The sequence below is a fragment of the Chaetodon auriga genome, chromosome 9 (assembly GCF_051107435.1).
Source record: "Chaetodon auriga isolate fChaAug3 chromosome 9, fChaAug3.hap1, whole genome shotgun sequence".
Taxonomy (NCBI): Eukaryota; Metazoa; Chordata; class Actinopteri; order Chaetodontiformes; family Chaetodontidae; genus Chaetodon; species Chaetodon auriga.
The window spans coordinates 9,709,432-9,728,755 of record NC_135082.1 but is presented as its reverse complement, the minus strand read 5'-3'; the positions used below and the strand labels follow the sequence as shown (position 1 = coordinate 9,728,755).

The window sequence follows — 19,324 nt, the reverse complement described above, 5'->3', positions numbered from 1 at the left end:
GGTCGCTCCCTTGGTGCTGCCGCGCGCAGCTTCAACCGATCGGCCGTCGCTCACGTTCAGAGCATGCCCGCCTGCCCGCCGCTTTCCCCGCTCTGAAGAGAATCCACGGAAGACGTGCCGTTTGCGCACAGCTGCCTTCATCCGCTTTTGATCCATCTTTTCCAGTCAGCACTGTTCCCTGTAACGGCCATCAGCGAATGGATTGCTCCGTTTGATTCCCCGATTTGGTGAGATGTTGTGCTGGAGGCTTATAGCCTATCCTCTCCATTAGCTCCCCCCCCCCCACACACACACACCCCCTCCACCTCCCCAGTGCTCTCATCTCACGCTGTACGCAATAGCGGCTTGTCGGGATAGACGGGGCAAAGAAAAGTATGCAATAAACAAGTGTCAAGTAGCTTCGGGTTGTTCGATTGGAGGGAAGGAAAAGTTCAAGTTGAAGGAGGAGGATTATGCAGTGAGTGCCGCACATAGCTGGAAACAGGTACGTGATATTTCTGATATATTCCTATGGAAACGATGCTTACGCGCCTCTGTTGTTTACGCACACAGCTTCTGTGACCACAAACGGCACATGTTTGTGCGCAATCAGTTTTTGTGGCAAGTGGGACGGGGAGGGCAGCGCGGAGCGATGACATTGAGGTGCCTTTTATCGGAAATAACATATGTGGTCCTCATGTGAACCTGCACTTGAGTGGCATTGGTCACATAGGGGTCCTTTCGCGTGCCGGTAGTGCTGGTTATGTGTCGTTTTGTCCAGCTATCTGGTGAATAGTTCCTGGGCAGGGATGACCTTATGAATCGCTATGGAGTTTGTAGTCTGAGAGGTTTGCACACAGCACATCTGCACGGCATGCCAACGCAAACACCCCTGTCATATCTTTAAAAATCGACGAGTGTCCTGGCTGTGAGGAGCTGCTTTCCCGTAAAAGGTCAAAGTGGAATGTTAGAGCTGTCGCGAAGAGGTGCAGCAGCTCAGCGAAACCTTTCAGCGCCTGTCCGACGCGTTTATGGGTATACCGCAGAACAGCATCCTCGTCTCAGCGCTATCCGTACATGCGCGATAAAGTGAGTTTGTCCTTCGAGAAAGATGCTCTCACTTCATGGTGACAAAGATGGAGTTACGAGTGGGCTTTAATTGGCTGCTTGACCTGTCATTACCACTCGTCTCCTCTCCTCTGGACGGCCACAGTTCTGCGTCCCAGCGGTGCGTCAGCCCGGCCGCAGCCGCTGCCGCGTATTCCCGCCTTTCCACATATCATGAGTTAATCTGTTCAAAAGCACCAATTGCTACACTGCACTTTTTATTTTCCGCAGTCTTTGTATTCATGAATGTTTCACCCACTTGGGTGTATGCCGCCATATATTGGATTAGAAATAATGCATGGTATTATGCTTTGTGGAGGACTAAATCAAAGGTCCAGGCAGTGGAGGTGCGTGTGTTGTGCTGAATTTTGATATCTTTCCTCTGCTGCCATGCTCGGTGTTTTTTTTTTTTTTTTTTTTTTTCCTGGTGTCACAGAGAGGCTGAAAGCCACAGCCCAGCTGGCTCCCCTCGAGCTGCAGTGACCATAACACTGCAGGCCACACATTCACTCAGGCACAAATATTCATTGGGCATGAGTCTGACTCATATTTAAGGATCTAATGCCGTATGCGTTAAGTTTAGGGTTGCATGAGAAAAACTTTTGGAGTCAGTTGTGTATCAGCTAGGGTGTCAAAGGATAAGGCCCACACACCAGCTGTAAATCCCTGAGTGTGGCAGTTGCCAGCACCTTATGACATGAAAACGCACACACACACGCCGCGCAGATCTTGATGATGAGGCACCCTGCTGAGATTCACACGTCAGTCTAACTGGTACAGTTTCTCTCAGTGGCCCTTCTTTCTCCTCCTCCACCTTTAGCTCTCTTCAAGCCTGCCTGCGTCTGTGTGATCTCTCACGCTCTTTGATCTCTCTCCCACTCTCCATCCTTCCATCTTGAGCTTTTGACAGGGGCATATAAATCAAAAAGAAAGCAAAGTCCTCGGATTGGCGTGCAATCCTCACGGAGACACATTTAAATACATGCATATGGAAATAAGTGCAGATTGTGTACTCTAGCTATATGTGCTGTACTTGCGCGGGCAAGTGCACACACTCAACCACCATCCGCCTTCAGTCTTTAACCTGCCAGGCATGATCATTATGACCAGCGTGTTGTGTGTGTGTGTGTGTGTGTGTGTGCGCCACAGTCTTAAGTGCTAATAGGAGCTCACACTGGACAGCAGCAGGCAGTGTCAGCCGCAATCTCCAGACAAGCCCTCAGGGTGTCCCATTTGGCATGGCTACACACATGTAAAGACACACACACACACAAACAGACCTGAGAGGTTTAGACTGGACTCAGGAGTCTGAGCACTAAGGGTTCTCTGAGTCCATGTCCTTGTTGGACCTTCACAACTATTCAACAAGATTAACTCTGGGCTGTTACCCTGGAGGTACACTGTAGATTGACTTTTACACACGCAAACTTTTCTGTGCACGCCGGATATGCGTTAATTCGAATAAGACGAGCGTGTGAATCTCTGTTGGCTTCTTTTTTCCTCGCTCTCTCTCTTTTCCTCTATGTGGGTTACGTATTTATACATGCATTTCACTGCAACACCTGTGAGGCCTGGAAAGAGGAGCATCAGTCTTCATTAGACTGAAATGCAGGCCCTGTTGAATAAATGACTATCACTGAGCTTCTGTCTGTGTGTGCATTTGGTTGTGTGTGTGTTTGTGTGCGTACGTGTGGATGTGTTGAACCCTGCAGCCCACTCTGACCAAGCTGACAGATGACTGCAGTGATTTCCAGGGTTCAGCAGATTAGGGGATTAAAGACTGAAGGCTTCACACAATAACCCAAATGCATGGCAGCAAACGTGCACACACAGACACACACGCCCTTCAAACAAACAAGCACGCACGCTCTCAGAGCTGTGGGGCTGTTCAGAGGTCAGTGATATCCAGCGTGACCCCTCTGCTTGTGCTGTCCTGCATCGTGCAGATAGGACTGTCCACATCCACACATGGAAACAGATTGAAAACAGCATTAGAAAACCTCAAGGGTCCAATTTCACTAATGCCATTTTCACAGTACAGGCATGACCCATGTTGGTACTGAGAGCCCCATTGATACATTTTGTCCTTCCCAACCAATTCAGAACCCACTCAGTGTTAGATAATGAACCAGCATAGTGGGCTGGATGTTTGTGACTAGGCCAATGCAATTTTGTGGCTGATTTAAAGCCAAAAGTCCCTTTCAAACGCAAAATAGCCACCATTGTGTTCATTGTGTTAAATTCTGTCAATGATAACTACATTGCAGCATGTTAACTGATGTCATAACAAAAAGCTGCTCATATGTCTCTCATCTATAATTACCTGAGAGGCTGTAAAGTGCCCCTGATTAGTAGGCTTTGTGTGATTTCATGTGTTGGCTGCTTTGGTTTTGGAAAGACTATTTGCTGGACGGTCTTAACATTTTTCCTTTACCTGGAAATTTTAGCAAGGTTTGAAGCGCTAAGCACTGCTGCCGCAACCATAGCGATATTAGTAAGTTGTAAAGTACCTTTAATCCATCAGATTTAGTCTTTGGGGCCAGGCTTAGATTTTTATTCTTCCATGAAGATGCTCGAGAGGAGAAAGCAAGCAATTATCCCCAGCAGATCTACTCACCTGCTGCTGAAAACCTGCATTGTTTCTTTGTTTTTGTTTTGTTTTGTGTGTGTGTGTGTGTGTGTGTTTCATTTTTTTGTCTGTAAGACATTTTTACAAGCAGGTCTTGAATGGCTCAGGGCTAAATAGAGGTGAGGGCATGATTGTTCTTTTATCAGGGAAAATCATTTTTGAAATATAGCAAAGGCTGCTGTTTACAGCGCTTTAGACCTTAGCATCTTATCGTTTGGGACAGAGCAGGATAGGTGGTAATGGAGGCAGAAACAACCTCTTGTCACTACTGATTAACTAAAAATACTGACCTTTACAGAGAGGTGAGGTGGGTAAAAAGGATGGTCTCTGTGGCAGAACATGGAGGGGTGTTGGTATTGTTTACGCTGTTGCTGTACTTGTCAGCACATGCTGGTAAATAGAAAATACTAGCATAGCTCTATTAAAGGCTGTTCTGTCCGTCCTACTACCCTCTCAGCTATTCCACAAGCTCATGGCTTTTTTGAGCCAGAAATACAATTAACTCAGTGTCATAAATCCAGATCCAGCAAAAAAAAAAAAAAAAAAAACCTGCTGCAGGAATGGTTTCAGTTTGATTACGATGTCCTGGTTAGGCCTCCTGCAGAGAAGCTTTTGGGTGGCATGAGATATAACCGTGTCAGAAAAGGCCCCCCACCCCGCACTGTGTGCCGCTTACTGCCCCCCTCTCCACATTTTCCTGCTTTGACTGTCTAGTCCTCAATTTGATCCATTCATGCTCCATTGTCCTCACTGTTTCATTTTCAACATTTCAACTTTCAGGATTAATTGTGCGCCTTGCCACAGCATATGTAGGAATAGCCTGCTCCATTTTTTTTTTTTTTTTTTTTTTGAGAGGCTAAAATTACAAAGACTTGCTGATGAAGGAGCAAATTAATTGCTTTAATTGATTAATTAGTGGGTAGACCGTGGGAAAACACAGTGTAAAAAGCGGTTGATGACATCTCCCATGGCTTTCTGAAGAAATGTGTCAGGGCTTGGGTTTTGATAAAAGTACATCTAAAAAGATGCTTTACATTTTCTTATTCTTAAGTGCTCACAAGGTTGAATTAAATCAGTTTTAGTTTAAATGCACACATGACTACCCACTGTTTCCACAACTGTGAATGAATAACAGCTTGTTCAAGGCCCTTTTTATCATTGCATCAATTGACAGTCCTCCTTAATAATCGTGCTTGCATGACTTGTGTCTTGACTCATCCCATCAAATTAAAACAAACAAGCAGAATCATAATTCTGCTGTTTCACATCACAATTGTAATGCATTAAGAATTAAAAGTTTTGCTTTTGCCAAACAGTTTGGAAAGCTGGACATGGCTGCTCCTGCCTGAAATCTTGTGTTTTTGGATGAAAAGCAAAGGAGTGCAGAGAAGTTGGTGGGGTTACTTCATGGCAACCGATTGGTTGCACATTATTTAATCAAGGTAAGCACAGGGGATCCTAGTGTGTGCACTGCCACTAAAATAGAGCTGTGGATACCTCTATATGAGAACAATGAGTCTCAAAATTGCTGCCAAGACACATATTAGAAGCGAAATTAGCCAGCGAGACCCTAACTTAATGTGAAAACAATTTTGAATACATAATAGACACCATTTGGAGCCATCATCCAGCAGACATTACTGCTACTTTGTCTTAATGTATTCCTGCACCGGCTGCAGCTTTCAGATTCATTACATTTGACTATTGTTAACAGTTTGTTGTTTGGATGAAGCTCATTCCTTACACCTGTTCCTTGCAAGCCTTTTTGCGACCCCAATGGCCTATATTTGTTTTTCAAGGGGCTCCGACCACGGTGCTCAGTGTAGTGGGATGTGTGTGTTTCCGTGTGTGTGGCGTGTGACACCCGGCATTAGCTGTGCTTTAGAGAAAGTGACACTTGTAGAGAGCAGCCTTCATCTTGGATTACCATGCCCATGGATCCTGTGGGTTTTTGTGCTGGAAGAGATGGCAGAGCAGGATGATATTCACTACATCTGTCTGACAGCTGACCGAGTGGTTTTAACTCATCCTCCTCACATGCTCATGGCGCTTTGTTGTGAGCTTCCTGGTTACATTTAAGTTGAGCAAAAGTAAAGTCTCTGAGTCATGTGCCTACTTGCGTATGCACTCGGGGATAATGGTTAGTACCAAGACACTATATCGGTCACCAAACTCAGTGGATGAGTTCAGTGGATCTATTGGTCAATCAACGTAAAATTCACTGGCAAGTATTTTGATAACTGTTTCAATCAGTTTTCAAGCTAAACAGTCACTGGTTTCAGCTCACATGAGCAAATTTGATGCTTCTCTTTGTCATAGATGATAGTTAAGTGAATATTTTGTGGGTTTGGACTGATGCTTGGATAAAACCAGCAAGACTTCATTGGATGTGAAAAATAATTGCTATATGAATCAGTAATGGAAAATATCATTGGCTGCAGCCCTAATGCAATAATGAGTGATGTTTGTCAAGTCAGGGGCTCGTCATCTGTCAGATGAAATGACATGAATGTTTGAAAACTGGTTAAAGACTGACGCCACATTAATGTAATTTTGGTCCCACTGACGCAAAAACATCTTCATCCAATTGATCCCTTCCAGGAGTCAAACTGAATTTCTTGTCTGACTTTGCAGAGATAACTTATACAAAATGTAACCCTGATCAGTTGGCCCTGCAGTGCAGGGTTTTCCTTTTAAACTATTTCCCATCAGTGTGGAAAGGCGAGTAGTCTCCCGGATAAATTACGAATTCTCCTGCTTCTTCTTTCTGTCTCTGTTCTGAGAAATGTAGTGAGAGGTGGACTTGTCCTCTGCTGCCCTTAGGTGTGGCCTGTTGAGTCATGGTCAAAGAGACTGCCTAGTCATTGCTCACCTACAGACAAAGTCAAGCCCTGACCCCTTTGCTCCTTCAGACAGGGAGTGTAGTTTGGGCAATTACTGATGATGCTTGAGGACCCTTTGTGCCTGTGAGCTTGCTTAATACCCTCAGTTGAAGTGCACTTCAAGTAAGGGTTGTTCATGTTCCTTAAAGGTCTGGTGTAAGATTGACTTGTCAAGGGCATATCAGCTAAGGGACTCATCCATGCACATATACATCCAGGCATACACACACATGCACTCACACTCCACATCGGAATTACACCATTTACTCTATTGTAACTCCCCATCCCTTGATTTGTGGGATCATTCAATTCCATGCCTTTCACAGCCAATGGAATAACCACAAAATCTCTGCGGCAGCCAATGAATTCAAGAAATTTAGTGTACCTTCCACTCCCCCCACCCCCAACTCCGTCTCTCTTTCTAAGCAGACGTGCCTAGTTACAGTCTAAAATGGCCTTGTGAAGGAGGACGGGAGTTAAGATGGCATCCCACGAGACTTTTCAGAGAAGTAATTTAATAAACTGTGATATTTTCCCACGCCACAAGGGAAAGGGAATAGACTCAGAAAAGTAATGAAACTCGGCTGTTGAATTTTTAATATTACAGAATCAATTTCCTGTACTTGAACATAACCAAGGAATGCTTTTTCCTTCTACCTGAGTTGCAGAATGCACAGTGTAGCATTGACATCTGGCTCGCTTCCTTTCCCCCCTGAAATCAGGTTGGGGAGGTCTAAAGGTTTGATCAAAACATTTGTTCAACAGCATCTCTCGGCTCCCACCTGCCCTTGAACATTTGACTAGCAGCTGGAAATATAGGTTGTCCTAACCACAGTCACTGCATAGAAAGTGGAAGAACAGCTACCTCACCAGAATGGATACATGTCCTTGCTCATTAATAATAAAAGTACGAGGACAAAACGCACAATTCACATTCAAGCTGAGTGTGAAGTTACAGATTTATGAGTGCAGAATCACTGTGGTGTAAAATCCTGGTTTCACGGATACTACAGAATGTGCTCTCGTGTCTTTCTCCAGCTATTTCAGCATATTCTGAGCGACTGTTTCTGGCAAGAATCAGTCGGGATGTTTGGATGTAGCCTTATGCCACTTAGAAGGAGGGGTCAAAAGAGATGACGCCTCAGTCAGCCTGGGGGTTAGGATCAGGATATTTGCTTATCAGTATACTCATGTTAAGGCAAATATATGCAAAATTGTATATAATATCAAATCATGTCCCTTCAAAGCAGTGTTTGTGTCGCCTTGTTATGCTTTAGGTTTCTTTAATAACCTTCCTCTGATTCATTTGTCCAATCATATCATCATGATGATGACTGCCATGATAATGACAGTTTAATGATCACAGCCTCAAATTAGTAAAATCATGACCCATCCTTGACCCGTCCGTGGAATTAGGGTTCATATTGGGCGATTTCGCAACGTCCAATTTACGCCCAATTCCAACATTCAGAAAGTGCCTCCTATGGCAGATTAGTTTAACCTCTGCTGTACCTTTACCATAGTTTAGTTGCCATTGCTGTAATGTATTTCCAACCTCGTCATCCTGACATTGTAGAAAAAAACGTTTTAAAAAATGTTGGCATTGAACGTTTAAAACTGCTGTCATTTAATGCTAAGCAGGGCTTTGAAAAATCGTCCAGTATCAATGGTCTCTCTGGTAATAGGGTTCGACTCAAAACATCCATTACATTACAGTTTTGTTCTGGTTTCCTCTCAAATCTTGATTCACAGAAATACTAACACTATCTCCTTTTTAGCTCTGTCAGTGCTCTGTCATTAATGGGCTTTCATGCATTTGAGCAATCATTCAATTGGACTGTGGTATTTGATAATTAGCACTGTTTCCTGTTTCCTTTCTTGCTTCTGTCAAGGCTGCTGGTTGTTTGTTTACTGCAGATATGCAATGACACTCCTTTTACCCTGACTCCACCGCTTCGTGTGGCAGAGAGAGAGAGAGAGAGAGAGAGAGGTCAGGTGATGATTTATGACCACGATGCTGCATTCCAGCACAGGATGATTAATCTCTACTGGGAACACTTCACGAGTACAAGTTTAACCTACCTCGGCCTTGCACACGCATGCACGCACACATGCCAGTGCGCACACGAAAACACAAACACACACACTCCGAAGCACATGCATGCTCTGCATGCCTGACAAGCAGGACATAAACACAGGGGCAGAGTGCATGTAGGCGCTTTTGTATGCAATTCATGTGCAAGCCCCCACCCCCCCAGCTCACACACACACTGGCACAACCCCACCCCGACATACATTCATCCACTCTTTTCGTCTCTGCCTCCCTTCTTCATTCTCTCTTTTTTCTCTCTCCTCACTGACCTCAGTGGTGCAGTGTCTCACATTCACCCCTCTCCTCTTTCGCCTCATCCATTCATCAAAAACGGTCACAGATGCTCACACTCACACACAGAGAAAGAGAGCGAGAGAGGGAGGGAGAGAAAGAGTCAGTATGGCTCCAGTGCCAGTGAACATAAGGCTATAGGATTAGTGCTGCTAGGTGCTAAAAGCTTCAATGTCTTAATAAGCACAGAGAAAGGCAGGGACTGACCGTATCAGTGTGATACAGCTGTGCGCCTGTGTGTGTGTGTGTGTGTGTGTGTGTGTGTGTGTGTGTGTGTGGGTGTGGGTGTGTGTGCGTGCATATTCAGGTGCTCTGCACAGGTACAAATTCTCTTTGGCAGTCCTGGGCTTACATATTGAGAGGATAAGTGTAAATACCACAGACTGCATCTGAAGCTCTATTACTTGAGCACACTTCATCGAATCGTTCCACAGTTGTACTCATTGAAACACAGAGGGTGGTTGAACACATCTTTATTGTAATGAAGTCATTTATTGTAATGGAGAGCATTTACAGACAATTGTAGCTTAGATTCCGAAGCTTTTTTTCATTACCTGTCTCTTTATCGAGCCGGCTCTGTCTCTCTCTCTTCGTATGTCTCTCTGTCTCTCCAGTGACCAGTTTTAGCCCGTGGACACAGTGACCTTCTCTCTCTTGAGCATGGGAATCTTTTATAGGAATGGGATTTGTCAGTGATTGCAGCATTTTTAGAAACATGCTGTCACTGTGTAATGTTTTAAGCGAGGCCTCTTGTCTCCTGGCATATGAAGTATGATTTATCAGTGCTCAGTTAGTAAACAAAAAAGTGAAAGAAAAATGCATGAACCACCACATGATGACATGATTGATAATCTGAAAATAAAACCAGTTATAATACATTATAAAGATGGAGAGTAAGTTCATTCTGTTGTGACATACTGTGTATTGCTTTATGAGTCAATCAGCTTTATTTAGAGACATGTTTTTTATCAGCTTAGCAGTGCTTAAAACACCTCCATCTCTACAATGTTTAATGTTTACGTGGAGCCTTAAGTAGGCTGGGTCTGCTGTCATAAAATCCCTCTCTCTCTCTCTCTTGCCTTTAAAACACTCATCAAGACAAATGCATGTATATTTATTATACTAGAAAGTTGTAATCCTTAAACTTTCAGTCCTTGTTAATTTATTACTTAGTTTATCAGGATCCCCATCAGCTAACATGACGTCAGCAAGTCTTCCTGAGGTCTGACACAGAAATCCTACATTTTAACAACAATTATATACATTATATACATTCAGGCTGCACATTACTTGCAAAGAGCCATGATCAAATCATTAATAAGCAAGCAAGAAGTTCCGAAGACTGGATTTTAATCTGTGTTCTGCAGGAAGCCATGAGAGATTTCTGTTCATTTGGCCCATGCTTGCTGGTCGTAACAAAAGCGGTTTGATAATAACACAGGAAACTCTTCTTGAGCAGCCACATTGTCTGCAATACAAAGAAGAGCAACTGGTGCATCTGTTTACAGTGCAGCCGAACAAACTAACATTTTAATACAGACAGCACTCAAAAAGAATGGAAACTGCAATCTTTTTCATGTTCAGCATGATGCCAGAGTGACAGTCACAGTTAAAGGAGTTTGTTACCTTACTGAGGAGTTGGAGGTTTGCAGCCTGTCACTTGCAGCTCTTTATCTAATAAGAAGGAGCAGCTCACTTTGGCTGATCCTTCTTGTTCAATTACTCCCTGCAATATTTGCCACAGATCTGCTGCCAAAAAAGTGCAGAAAATAGCTATGGTCTTGTTTTGTCGCTGTATTTTTGATGAGTGATTGCTATCAGCACTAACTACAGCGACAAATACACCTTCTGTTTCGTTAACTAGATGCTTGTGATGTGATGCAGCACTAGTAGGAATTGTTGGATTTGTATAAGCATTAACTTAATACGGGTCTGATAAAGCTGTGGGAGGGTGAACAGGCTGATATTATTTGGATAAAATGAAGTATGGCTGGATAATATGCAGGCATCATTTACTGTGACTTGTTCCTTGCATCAAATGTGCAAATGAAAAACAACAACAATGAAAACAGCTATATAGAGAGGCAATTACAAATACGTTAGATTATTGATGGAAAATGCTGACCATAAATAGTATCAAGAACAGGCTTTGATTTTATACACATCATGATTAGAATGAAAATATAAATATGCCCCTGATGCTCAATCACATGAAGTCATCAATCCACTAAAAACCACACATAACATTCGTGTACAGTAACAGAGCAAACTCCCACTCTATACATCTATCCCTGCAGTAATTAAATGGCCAGCAGCTGCCACCAGATTGCAACTTATTTCATTAACTAATGGTTACACTTATAATTATGCCTACAATACCAGACATTTAACATGCATTTAATCATCTCCACTATAATGCCTGCTGTAATGACACAGATAGGACTGAACACATTATGCCTTGACTCCATTCATAACGTTCCCACTGGTGACTCTTGCTTTTGGCCTGGCCAATATGAGATGACTTTCTAATCAGACAGATGAGATAGTCAATAGATCGACTGGACTGCATAATTGGCCTGGAAGCAGCATACTTCTGTTCTTACATTGCTCATGACATAGAGATAGCAGTGGAAGGCGAGTACCAGTTGGCCAAAGAAAAGGAAAGAAGTTCAAAAGGTCATATCTAATATAAACATACACTCACATTGTGCTTGTGTGTATGCAGTTCCATCTCTTTGGGTCTTAATCCTTTGTTTAGCACCAGCTCAATTCGCAGCATAGGCAGCGTCCATTATCAAATGTGAGGACCGGGGAGAGCAAAAGACGACTGTATGAGGGAGACAGAATGGGAGACAGAGTAATGTAATCCTTTGTGAAAGTGCCATCATATCACCCAACCCCACTCAATCTCTTTACCAGCTACAGAATAGATGAATGTCCTGGATGATTCTAATCTCTTCACACACATACACACATTACATGCACATGTAGATACACTCGCACAACACACAGAGAATGACTCGTCCACACCATTCATATTTGATGTGAACAAAGTGATGGTGAATAGTAATAACGTTGTGATGTGACGGTGCTTGAATATGCCCTCGGAGACATTTTGTGTGCCTGCGCGTCTGAATGTGTCTTTTGGCATGTGCGAATTGGTGCGTGTGGATGCGTGGGAGTTATATTTGTAGCGTCTGGTCAGAACAGCCGTACTTAACTTTAATTCCTCAGCTTTTAATTGCGACCAGGTGTTGGTGCGCTTGAAGATTTCTTTTTGTTTGTGCAAGTGTCGGGTCCTGATGGGCCCCTGGTGTGATGTGACGTCGTGGATAATGAGGGCATGTCACGTCACTGTGTGTGTGTGTGTGTGTGTGTGTGTGTGGCAGAGTAGTCTAGACACCAGACATCTTCCAGTCCACTCCACTGTCTTCTTTACACTGCTATCACTCCACATTGATTTAAAAATATGACTGTAATTGAGGAGGGAAGTCTGATAAGGACTGAGGCTGGTTTAGGGAAGCGTGCGTTTGATCCATACTGGAAAGTTATCTGCGTCTTTCAACTTTGAATTGTTCCTTTTGAAGCATGTTGTATTCCATGTTCACGTTGAGGATTTTACCTTTGTTTGATTGCTATTCACCGACATTTTTATGGCTTGTTTGGCTTTGACGTGAGATTGTCATGCTGATTTCATTCATTTGTGTTTATGGCTAAATTGATTGTGGACTGAATTTGCTACTTAAGGTCCCCAAATGGACTAAAACATGTTTACTACATTTACTGCTAAACTGATTTTAAATTGATGCTGGATGGTTTGCGAAATAGTTTTAAATATAAAACACACACACACACACACACACACACACACACACACACACACACAAAATGCTATTTATCCATAGTGAAACTGTTTTATATGTACAAAAAGGGAATGATTAGCAATCTGTTCACAACAGTTGCAATAATTATGTTGTTAACTCATTACATTTGACTTGAGAGTCGGCTATGTTGCGGCCAAATTAGGTGCTTAATAAACAATTATTAGTCCTGCTGCTACCTGCAAGACAGGATCTGAAAGCTTCTCTTTTTCTCAAGTAATTCAGAACCTGGAACAGTGAGCACTGAGTGATGTGACACCTCTTAATATAAGCAAATCGTCCATGTTTGTTTTTTGCATAATGGATGCATGAAGTCACTTGTCGTAATTACAGCGACGATAATTTAATTCATTGATTTGAAGTTTTTGCAATGATGAAGAGAGAAATTAGTTTGCCTCCGAACATAGCAACAACAAAAAAAAAAACAAAAAAAAAAAAAACCACCTACTGGCTGTTCTTAGTGTAAAATTATGAATTTCATTACTGGTCATTATGCATGTTTGAAGCAAAAGTGAACCTTTGTTATAATATCAAACATGCTTGATTGTCAGAAGAGTCAAAATGAGAAAGAGACCGCAGTACGCTCGCTCTGACTGAGTCCTTCCCTCAAGTGCTGTGACAACACAGCACAACTCTGTGCTTACACTCTCATCTGGAAATTTGCCTGAAACTGAAATCACTTCAAATATCATATGCTGTAAGGTCAGCATAGGGTATGTGAAAAGGCTTAAGAGCAATTTTGGTATAAAAATTAGGCCTTTGCCTCTAACTCCTCAGACTACATCTTAGAGCAAACACTCACATTCTGTGCTATTTTCATGGATTTAGTTTCATGGATTTTCATGGATTTAGTTTGTGAAGGCGCACCAGCATAATCACTTAAACTGCCTTCATGTTTATTATGTCTGCCGGTATTTCATTTTCCTCGACATGGATTTTATAACCCCAAAAGGAGCTAAATCCAGTAAGAGTTTGAAGCAGAGTCATTAAATCCCGCGTACAGCAGCATGGATGGCGAGGATCCTATGGATTCATTGGATGAAGGAGATCATATGATCCATCAAAGATCTCAAGGACAATGTACATTTTCTCTCCTTTCTGCATAGCTGAAGTCAGACCAGCCTGCTCCCACCAGTCTCCATCTTCTCAGCTTCATTCTCTCATGTGGTATTTTGTGAGTGCGGCGTGTGAAAATGCCACATGACATAACACTGCATAAACATTTGCATTCAGAATAATTACATTTGTGCCTCCATAATTGAAATAAGCACCTTGCTCATGCTGAACACCAGTTCCTGCAACATATTTCTGTCAGATTTGTACCAATATTATATTATGTTGTACGGTATGCACGTGCTCTGATAGGATCCCGGTAGTATAACCAGGTGCTGTCAGTTAGATGACGTCAAAAACCGTTTAGATCAATCTCACTCACTGCTTGATTTCATGATCAGCTCTGACAGAATGTTTTATTTCCTGTCATGCTCACATCTGTGACTGGAGGTTTGAGGATAAAGCCTTGAAATCCAGTATAGTGATATATCTGTACATTTTCATTGTTATGAACAACATTACATTTGTCTCCTGAGTTTTCATTATTGAATCTGCCTCTATACTGCTCTGACTTCAATAATTTTGGCCCAATAGCCACCTGCCAGGGTCATAAGTATGGGGAAAGAAGAAAAATAGAATGAAACATAAATATATGAAGACAGTGAATAAAGTAATAAGGTGCTGTCAGTGTTCTTGAGGATGCTGCTGTTGATGAGTTTAACTTCTGGCTTATGACCTGTGCTGCCTCACGTCACCTTTCTGTCTCATCTGAAAATTCCATCTCAAATAAAAACATGCACTATAAAATATGAATACTAAACAATAACCGTAAAAAAGACGAAAGAATCAGCAGAAAATAATTTGACTGCATTCAAGACATGTTTTTGTTCCACAGCGAGGATTACGGTGGGGCTTTTAAACTGTTAGATTCCCGCTGCTTTTTAATATCTTGTGTGATCTATTTGTGTCCTAAGCTGCTAATAGCTAGAGGGAATCAGGGGAACACAGCAGGGGTGGTGCTCGCATAATGGATTGGTTATTTTATGTTTCTCCCCCAAAAAGAGATCAGATTGGGAATTTGTCTTTCCCTCCTTCCTACATTCATCACTTTTGTCTCCGTTCTGTTTTACTAGAAAACAGAGGCTTGTTTGGAGTAGCGGCACTCAGCCGAGCATCGCAGTTATTTAGAGGCAATGCCTGTGCTGGTGTTTCCCAGCTCAAGCCAAGAGACAACATTAAGTATACGGCGAGGACTGAAATCCACCGTAGGATGGAATTTCAGGACCCTGCACTCACCACCGGCAAGAGGATATCACACCGGGTGAGCTGAACTTGAGAAACACCAGCCCAGTGGGCGAGAGTGATTTCTTGAAGCGGTGAAACCGTATTCTCCATTTCACAGTCACAGTGCTGGCACAGCCGTGATAACAATGTGCCCTAAACCCGTCTTATGTTCTTATTTATTTGGTGTGCCCCACAGTTGCCTTTCGATTATTCTAAGAAAAAGTAATTGCTAACAATGTACATGCACGCATTTCCCTTCCCTTGTCCCCTGCTCCGGCTCATCCTCGGTGCAGTAAAGTAGAGCTGCAGCTGATATGCATAATCACACATTTAGAGACGGGTGAGAGAGAGCTATTTTCAAAACGTCTTCCTGACAACTCGGAAGGATTTGGGAAGTTTTCAGGACAATCAGCCCGCTAATTCTGCATTAATTAGTGATAAACTATGAAAAGAGAAAACAAGTTAATGGCTGTTATCCGAGGGTGGAGAGGGGGTCGGGGGGAGTGTGCAAAATGGGCTTTCCTCATGCATGACAAGAGAAGGAAAGAGTAACTGGCAGATAACATTTGTCCATGCAATTACAACATTCTTGATCATCTATAGGGACCAAACATTTCTACAGAACAAACACTAAAAGCTGTAATGTTGGCCGATGTTGCATAAATGTTTTAGAATCGCGGTGCTTGTTATGGGCTCGACCGAGCCTCAGTGGACCAATTTACCCGGCCTTATAATGGCATCTCTAATGCTCCAGTCTACATGAAAATAAACAAGTCTGTAAAAAGGAATATTAAATGCACTGTATTATTGCTTATTCCCAAAGAAACAAATTGATCTTTTTATGGCATCCAATCTATAAAGCAAGGCGGTAGCTATTTTACGGCAGTTACCATAAACAAACTAGTGAGCCGGGTTTTACTACCTCACATTTCGGCATTGTGGATAGAATTTTTAAAGTGATCTGGTTGGCTACACCTGGTCTGGATATGAGTGTTTGCAGGCAGAGATGTGTCTACAGTGTGTGTGTGTGTGTGTGTGTGTGCGTGTGTGAGGGAGACTGTGCGATCTCTGCCGTAGCTGTGAAGTCCGACTGATTCCCTGATCCAGTAGGTTAAGGAGGGCTTTGGCTCAGCGCTGCTGACCCATCTGGACTGTTTTCTGGGTTTCAGCCTCAGGCTTGGACTACAGTTGGAGCACTGGAAGCTCATCTCCACTGCCTCCACTCAATTCAGACCTTCACATTACAGCTGTCACAGAATTTTAACAGTCATTGGTCCATTATACCTCTGAAGTTTTTGCGTGGCTCAATGCGTGTGTGTGTGCCTGTAATCCTGTGGCAGATGTGGTCTCACACACACATACAAACAGATACGAAGAACACAGACGGATAACTCAAATTATTTTTCCATATTTTTTCAGTGCTGCTATAATGCTGATCCTTTTCAATCTGTTGTTGGTTACTTTAGCTGCTGTGCAAATATTGTATCTCCTCTGTTTTTCTGCCCATCTTATCCAAGAGCTCGAGCTTGATGTGACCTCCTACACACACTATGAGAGCCAAAGAAGATCAACACTCAGATCCACTCAGATTACCACCTTCCTTGTCTCTCGCTCTCTCTCTGTCTTTCCCTCTCTCCTTTTCTTTCCTGTCTACCTAGCGATGAATAGCTACTCCATCCAGAGGTTGCATTTGGACAAGGACAAATAGTACAGCAGGAACACACATACACACAGGCAGACGCCGCTGCAGGGCTGGGTAGCATTTGAGGGGCAGGATAATGTCAGCTGACCAAGGCCTTGGTGGCTCCCAGTCATCCATGGCTGCCAACTTCACTAACATCAGCTCCACTCCACAGTTATAGGACAAAGGCTGACTGCTTTTTTTTGCAGCTTTTAATAGAGCAGTTCATCTGTGTCTGTGTGTGTGTGTGTGTGTGTGTGTGTGTGTGTGTGTGTGTGAGAGAGAGAGAGAATCAAAGACCGACAAAAAGAGAAGAGTTGGAGCCTGTGGATGGTGTCCTCTGACTGTCCACTGTCACATGGTTTTATCAGACTAACATCATGTACACAACTTTCCAATCCTCCAGTGAGGCCTGGTGTTGTCTATGTGACACACACACACACACACACACACACACACACACACACACACACACACAGAGGAAGGGCTAATGTTTCTTAGGCGCAGCTCTTTGGAGGACGATGTTATTTGTTCTCTCTCCCTTGTCCCCCAGCTCTCTTAGTTTTACATTGTGCAATACAATGACCAATGATGCTCTCAGGCCATATTTTCTCGATGTAGATGGACAGAAAGAAAGTAAGAGAAGGAGAGAGGATGAGAGGAGGGAGACCATAAGTTGTGTACATGATGTTAGTCTGATAAAACCATGTGATAGTGGACAGTTTGAGGATGTCATCCAGGGCACCAATCAGAATGACTGAATAGAGAGGGGGACATGTGGACAGACGTGCACAGAGTGAAGTGACCATCAATGGAACAATAGGAAACGCCAGCAGGTAGCAGAACATTAGGGGTTCAGAGGCTTCAGAGATGACAGCAACCTGGTGCTGTCCTGGTTTTAAGGCTGGGCAACACATTTTATCACAGTATTGCTGGTTTACTCAGTTGATGTCAGTATTTACCACAACATAAATTAAGATGCTATTTCTGTTGAGCACAAGATTCCCCTAAAGGGGAATTGCGCTGATTTTACACATCAAAGTCTGTTTACAGGTCTCATAAGTACGACTGCATATACTGCATAGTGAGAAAACTTGCATAAAGATGAAGTCTGATAAATAAAGTAAAAAATAAATAAATAAAGTGATGTCACTTGAAACTACAAGTTTGAAAGTGAAAAAAAAATCTGGGGATGTGGAGTTAGAAAGAAGTGAGCTTACAGGACCTCTGTAGATTTAGCTCATCTTTGCTTGAGGCTACAGTAGCTGCTACTAGGATGACAGGTCTGAATCTCAGACTGAGCATTGTGGGTAATGTAGGCCTCAGGTTTTGATGAAGAAACGTGCATGAGGGCAATATTTCTGGTTCTGCTGCAATGACTTTGATACTTTAAAAAAAAAAAAAAAAAAAAATGTCCATGATGGGTCCAACAGTGTCATAGAAGTGCGACAGATGCAGTGCTCTTTAAGATGAACATTCCCCTACGTAAGATTCAGACTCAGAAAAAAAATGGCCAACAATTAGGTGAGCTGCAAACAGAAGATCTATTCAAATACATAAATCATACAAAAATCTGCTCAGTCAAAATTAATATTAATTTGTTGTTGTACTTTGGGAGCATATCCAGGATCAGTTCCATTCAGCAGTTAAAATCCCTCATTTTCAACTGCACCTATCAGGACCATGGTCTCATGTCACCAGGTAACAAAAACATCTGTGATGTACGAGTGGGGATAGGTCTAATTACTGCTGAGAGTGCAGCGCTTGTGGTTAATACACAGGAGTTTCCAGAACTTTTGACTACCTTTTGCTAACGCTGTATATGATCTTGCCTTTTCATGTCTGAGTGTTAGCCTAGCCTCATTCGGGAGTGCCTCATCTACTGTGTGGCCAAACAGGGAAGGTGTCTTATTACCATGTTCATGCACAACAGCCTTTTACATTTAATTGTGACTGTTGAGCTTTCTGTGCCTACACAAAAAGTTTCCTTCAAAGGAAATGGCTGTTTCTTTGTTGGGAACAGGGCAGTCCATTCCAAAAAGCCTGCCGTGCAATTGGTTAGAAACAGCTTTGTCTTGAGATTGAGTTATTGGTACGTTTTTAAGCAATACAACTTCTGGACTCTGTATTTAAGTATATGTTAATGTTGTTTATTTACACCTCGTTCATGTGATGACTCTACACTGTGCTTCTGCTCCTGTGTCTCTGGTGAAAGCTGCAAAATATGTTCCTCTCCTTTCCCTTTTTCACCCTCCAGGTATTCCCGCTGTCAGACCTTTCTCCTTTAACATCATACCCCCGCCATCCCACACACATATACATTCACACTTATCTCCAAAGTGCACGCTTTCGCTGACCAAAAATACATTGCAATTTGTGTGGCATCACAAACAGTTATGCAGTATATTTGAATTTGACATGTTGGTTGAACTGTTTGTTGGGAGA

General features: G+C 42.8%; 1 protein-coding gene across 2 annotated transcripts in view; it reads left to right on the top strand.

Annotated features, from left to right (window-relative positions):
* Positions 1–281: 281 nt before the first annotated feature.
* The window catches only part of tenm2a (teneurin transmembrane protein 2a), a 202,793-nt gene continuing 183,750 nt past the window's right edge, over positions 282–19,324 (top strand). For both annotated transcript variants that reach the window (XM_076739126.1, XM_076739125.1), the window contains exon 1: positions 282–484. The gene's annotated coding sequence lies outside the window, so the exon portion shown is untranslated. The remainder of the gene's footprint in view (positions 485–19,324) is intronic.